This window comes from Octodon degus, unplaced genomic scaffold (genome assembly GCF_000260255.1).
Source record: "Octodon degus isolate 3935 unplaced genomic scaffold, OctDeg1.0 scaffold00017, whole genome shotgun sequence".
Classification (NCBI taxonomy): Eukaryota; Metazoa; Chordata; class Mammalia; order Rodentia; family Octodontidae; genus Octodon; species Octodon degus.
This window is the reverse complement of record NW_004524593.1, coordinates 21,541,612-21,548,024: the sequence shown is the minus strand read 5'-3', so window position 1 is coordinate 21,548,024 and position 6,413 is coordinate 21,541,612. Positions and strand designations below refer to the sequence as shown.

The 6,413-nt window shown below is 51.9% G+C and overlaps 1 pseudogene; it reads right to left on the bottom strand.

Moving 5' to 3' along the window:
- Positions 1-976: 976 nt before the first annotated feature.
- LOC101574061 lies at positions 977-5,664 on the bottom strand (annotated as a pseudogene).
- Between the last annotated feature and the right edge of the window lie 749 nt (positions 5,665-6,413).

Genomic DNA, 6,413 nt, shown 5'->3' with positions numbered 1-6,413 from the left:
GCTCCCCCCTGCTCCTAGGTTCCACACTGGTTTGGTTGGGCCCCGTGGGGAAGACTGGTCCAAATTAGCGGTCACCTATGATTTTTATTATTATTATTTTTTTTTTTGTAAAATAACTTTATCCTCGGTCAGAACACAAACCAACATGCTTTGGAAGGGAAAGGGAGGCAGCAGTCCAGTCTGGGGCTCACATACAAGAAAAGGGGGTGGGGCTCAAGGGCCTCACCCCACTGGGATAGTCACAACCCTAACACCCACATATAAATATCTTGTTATATTAAAAAAAAATTTCCAGGGTTGTTGTATGTTACGGGTCGGTGCGGAAAGAAACGACAAGAAGACCTGATGAGTGTAGCTTCAGAGGTCTCACTGAGATTAGTCTCTCTCCAAGTGAGCCCAGAGCCTCAGAAGCATCTCACTTTTATTGAGGGGTAAAGGCAACTAAGGAATGTGCATAATTACCTAAGTGAATACAAATTACTATCTCTATTGACTTCCACCATTTGCCTAACACTAGGCTCACCCAAATGCTAGCGGATAACATCCCAGGCAAGGGATCAAAGGACAGGGTGCCTGCAGGAGAAGCTGTTATCTGCTGCTTTGGGTCCCAGCTTTCCGGGAATTTGCAAACAGACAGCAACCCTCCTCGGGCTCAGTCCAGTGTTCCCTGCTCTCTTGGGACATCAGGCTTTTGTCTCAAATCTATATCTCTACACAGGGTCACCTGGCTCTGCTCCTGCACAGAAAGGGTTAATTTTCAATTTGTGACATCACAGATCACAAAGATTGGTTGGAAGAGACAGATGGGGGGCAGGAAATAGGACAAGTCAATGTGGAATTAGGGCCCCAAAAACATCCAGAAGAGTGGGAAGAGGAGAGATGGGGTGTTGTTCACTCCTGTCCACAGTCCCTGATGTGTTGCTGGGGTCCCTTCCTACCAGGGACAGCCCCCGTGGCTCAGGCCTCTGAGGTCAGTCCCTTGCCATAACAGCACCCACCCCAAATGAGAAGCATGGAGAGCTGTGGGGTCCTTCCTGTGAAGAGAAAGGGGAAGCCAGGTGTGGGGTCCCCCTTCAGTCCCTGACCAGGTGGTAGATATGGTGCTGGGTCCCACGCTCACTGGTGGAGACCTCGAAGACATAGGCGGTGCACAGCAGCAGTTCCTGGGTGTCTCTGTTCGCCACCACCTGCAGGATGGTGAAGTTCTCCAGGACGCTGTTCATCATGTGGCGCTCCGGCAGCTGGCGCAGCTTGTGTAGGAAGTTCACCAGGCACTTGCACATGGGCGAGCGCAGCAGGCGGTACACACGTCGCCTGTCCTCCAACTGGGTCCGCTCCGTCTCCACCGTCTCCACCACCTGCTTGCTGAAAGAGCAGACCTTGGAGGAGCAGGTGAGTGTCATGTGCTCCAGGCTCTTGTACTGGCTGCTCACCCCCTGGAAGCCACCACTGCCACTGCCACCTCCCTCCACCAGCACCCGCCTCTTCACCACTTGGGCCCCAGTTCAAGTAGGCCCAGAACTTGACCAGGAAAAAGGCATGGGGGCCCCATGATCATATAGCTCCCGCAGACCACCCTTTCTCTCAGGGAATTTGTCGTAGATGTGCCAGACGTCTATGCTCTTGGGGATGGGGGGGAGCCCCAGGGCTGGGACAGTGCTGGCTGATGTGGACGAACAGGTGCCTCTGGTAAGAGTCACCTGCATCTGGCGGTTCCACAAAGGCTGAGAACTCCACCAGCTGCAACTGGGCAGTGCCCAGAGCCCGAGCCTGCCAGGCTGGTGGTGATGGGGCAGGTGGGGCAAGGGAGAAAGGGCTTGGGGGGGATCGTACCCTGGGAGGTCAGTAGATGGGGGCGTCAGGGACAAAGAGAATTGTGTCTCTGAGAGTGGCTTCACGTCTGGAACATTCCAGGGGGACCCAGAGCCCCCTGACCAAAACTGGAATAGCTCAGTGGCCCGAGGACCAGCAGGCCCCAGTTTGACTTTCAGGGAAGGTACAGAGATGAGCTGGGCGGACGACATGGTAGCCATCATCTGGAAAGCCTTGTCCTTGGAAACCTGGTCCTTCAGCTTGGACTGGATTTCTCTCGACTTCCTTCGAGCCAAAACCTGAATGTGACTAGAGACCTGTTTCCGAGTCCGGGTCTTCCTGCTTCTGAGCTTGATGCAGCGGGCAATCAGTTCCTTTCGACCATACATCTCACCTTCATTGGACAGGATGATTTTCCGGAGGCCACAGGGCAGGTAGATGGCCAGAGCCTCCTGGAAGCTCTGCTCAATGTCGGGGTTGCAGACACCCTCTGCATCTGGGCCACCATTGCCCCCGGTCCCCTCGCTGCAGCCCTTGCCTTCCTCTCTGCCAGTCCAGCAGCTGCCATCTTCCAGAGGGACCCCAGTCCGGCGTTCCCCATCTGGGCCTCCCAGCCTGGGCTGGGCAGCCTATGATTTTATTTAACAGAAACTATTTGATGATACACAGAAATTATCAGGAAAAACCTGACATGGAATCTAGTGGACCCAACTCCCTGGGGGAGGAGGAAAAAATCTACACATACACACACACACACACACACACACACGCCAAAGTAATTGTACTACTAATTTCTGTCAGTTGATTGAAAGGGAAGGCTAGTGCTTATAATATCTGATCAATTTTGCAAGCCTATATCCGGTAATATGACCAACTACATGGAAGGTAACAATATGGCATATAATAAGCCTTGTTAATTTCCTATCATCTTGTTTTGGAACTCTGTAGCATTTTTATCATTTATTTTTTATTCCCTTGAAAATAATAAAAAGAAAGAAAAGAAAAGGGAAGCATTTTGAGGCACAGGCTGTGTAGTTGGCCTAAACTGGGCCAAAGACAGAGGAGGCTAGTGCGGTGGGTCAGCTCACGGCCAACGTGTAGCCCCCAGCTGAACCGAGTCAGCGCGGTGCTGGGCGTGGCGGGCCCACCTGAGGGCTGCTGCCCGTAGCAGAAAGGAGAAGTGGAGGGAGGATGGAGCTGTGGACTCCCCTGGAGAAGCTTGCCACACCGGCTTTCCAGATACGAACCCGGCTGTCCTCGTCCTCGGAGGAGCTCCTGACCTGTCCCTGAGGATGGCTGTGGTTCTCTCTGGGGGACGCTGGCATTTAGCTTGAGCATTGCTTCCTGGCTCCACGCAGTGCGGATCCCTCAGCCTGCCGGCACAGATCCTCCATCCCCCTGTTGAAGCTAGACCTTCTAGCTCCCACCACTGACCTCTGGGCCTGCCCAGCGCAGACCCTTTGTACAGACTTGCACCAGACGTGGTCGTGGCCCAAGGCCCCTAGCTGGACTCCCAGAGGACATTGCGAGGGGCTTCAGGTCTTTGGCTGGACTCACTCAGCGTAGGACATTGCGTAGGAGCCAGGTCTTCAGCTGGATTTTCTGGGTCTCTAGTGTGTAGGCAGATCTGCACTTTCTGCATTTGAATTGTTAGATAAATATTATAAAATAATGCTATAAATTATATGTCCTGTATTAAATCTGATCCCTTGTGAACCCTGATTACAAGAGCTGATCCCTGCCAAAGTTATTCTGCAGTGGATGAAATAAGTTAAGATTGAGAAGGCTGGAAGTGATCATCCATTATGAAAATACAGAACAGAAAACTGGCAACTCAAGGAAAAGCAGAAAGCTATCCAAGGAAGACACAGATCAAATATTGAGAAAACAAAACCATCTTGAGATGTTAAGTAACCCCTGCACCCGAAAAAAGAATGTCCTCTTGACCTTGAAGCTCGGGACATTTTATTTCAATTAGCTCATGGAGCTTTCCACTGGGCTCCCAGAAGAGAAAGTGACCTCAGCCCGCGGCGCAGCACAGAACAAGCCAACTAGCACAAAGCCTGGGCTGACTTTGAACTTTTGTGGTCAGTGAGAGGCTCAGAACAGAGGAGTTTGTTGCTTAGAAGTGAACATAAATGTTAATTTCAGCACTGGAAACACAGAAACTCTTCCCTGAATGTGGGATGAAAGGAAGAGAGAGAGAAAAACAGAAAAGAGAAAGAAAATATCTTCATCTATGAAATGAGAATCAGATAATCCTGTACAAAGGTGACATTACAAGAAATAGAGATCTTAGAATATTAAAGATTAGAATTTCAATTTAACTAATAGAAGAACTAAAAATAAAACAATCAGACCTTAGAAGAAAGGTGGTCAGAAAAATAGTGTAATAAGAGAAATGTTTAATGTTCATATCAAAAATTCAACAGATATTATCTATAGATAAATTGGATATAATATGTAAATAAGGAATATAGTTGTCTCAGTTACTTTTCTCCTTGAGACAAAATACCTGACACCCAATGTTAAAGGGAAAAAAAGATTTATTTAGCTCACAGTTTGTAGAGGTTTCAGTATAAAGTTGGCTGGCTCCAAGGTAGGGTGGCACATGGCAGAGGGCAGCAGTTCATGGTGGCGGAAAGCAGAACAGAGAGAGAGAGAGAGAGACAGAGAGAGAGAGACAGAGAGAGAGACAGAGAGAGACAGAGAGAGAGAGACAGAGGCAGAGACAGACAGACAGGCAGACAGGCAGAGACACAGAGAGAGAGACAGACAGGCAGAGAGAGAGAGAGAGAGAGACAGGCAGAGAGAGAGAAAGAGAGAGAGAGAGAGAGAGAGAGAGAGAGAGAGAGAGAGGCAGAGGCAGAGAGACAGACAGAGACACAGAGAGAGACACACACAGAGGCAGAGAGGCAGAAAGACAAAAAGAACAAGAATGAAAGGAAGTGCCCAGTGTGACACTCACACCCTCATTGGCCCGTGGTTCAGCATTGGACCATGAATCAGTCACCAACTCTAGATTCAGTCCCCCCTGCAAAGCCAGCCCCCATGACTGCGTGAGGCTTTGGGGGACACCCAGACCCAAACCGTAACAGCAGCCCTGCTCACCTGATGATTAGGGCGCCTCCTGAGAGGTGCATCATGAGGTGATCTCGGTCGTTGTGTGAGAGCGGTGGAGTGTATGTGCACAGTCTGCATGGTAGTGCCCGCACCTGCCTGGGCTGCAGGGTGTGTGTGTGTGTGTGTGTGTGTGTGTGTGTGTGTGTGTGTGTCTGTCTGTCTGTCTGTCTGTCTGTGCACTTGTGCATAGATGCTATAACCTACGGCTTACAGGACCCCAGTGAAATGGAATAAAGAACAAGACTGAGCATAAGAGAAAATGACACATTGAGAGGCACAGTAAACATGACCCACATGAGGCCACAGAGCCCAGCCACACTGCATTACAGCAAACTTCTGATGTGTGAGCAGGACGCCCCAACACAAGCAGCACGGTGCAGGAGGCACACGAGGCAGAAGCACGGTCGCTTCTCATCAAGCGCTATGCTCAGACTCACTGGCTGTGCTGTCCATCTCACACTGATAGCTCAGGCATTCATGCCAGGCCTCCACAAACACCTAGTGCATCCCAAGGTGGCGCTGCCGTGGCTAAGGTGTCGCTTGGAGATTGTCAGCTCCATCATATTCTTAGGGGACCACTGTCACATACACGGTCCCAGGCTGACCAAATGTCCTCACATGATGGGTGAGGGCATGAACATGATTTAGACCCTGGATGTACCCAGAGGACTAAGAGCGGAAACTGCTGGAGGAGCTCACCTTTGCGTAGTGGGGTGTGGCTGGGAGCATCGAAAGGACTGGATCGCTGGTCACCAGAGGCTCCTTTGCACACTTTCGGGATCCGAGGAGCAGCCCTGGCCCCTCAGAGTCCTTTGGCCCCTTATTAGGAAGCCTGTAGCTGCTGCTGCTTCGCTGTCACCCCGAGACCCTGCCCTCAGGCGTACTCAGCTGTCCCTGGCAGCTCAGGAAGGCCACACTTAGCCCCGAGCGTGGCATGGCCGAGGGGAAGGGCCTGGTGACCCCGAGCACCGTGCAACCCACGCTGCTCTTGCAAACCAACGCGCACCCTGACTTTCCCCTGGCCGAGGCGCAGGCGCCATTCATCCTGGCCTAGGGGCTTAAAAGTGGCACCGCGTATCGGAGCCTGAGCTACTTTCCCAGAACCTGCCCACCCCAACTGCCTGGATCCCTGAACTTGGTCTCTAGTAATAATCCATGGCGTTTGTCTCGGTTACTCTTCCCTCGTTGCTGGGACAAATACCCGACACTCAAAATGAGAGAAGGAAAGGTTTATTTAGCTCACAGTTACTAGAGGTTTGAAGACACTGGAGGAGAGGCTGGGGCGCTGCCATGTCCAGGATGTCCCCCCTCTACCTCTCCGAGAAAGCACAGGCTAGAGTTTGAGCCTCTGTGGCCCCGCCCTTAGGCCCCGCCCTGGCACTATGGCCCCGCCCCTCAGGCCCTACCCCGTCCTCTGGCCCCGCCCCTTGGGGGGTCCGCCCTGGTCCTATGGCCCTGCCCCATCCTCTGGCCCCGCC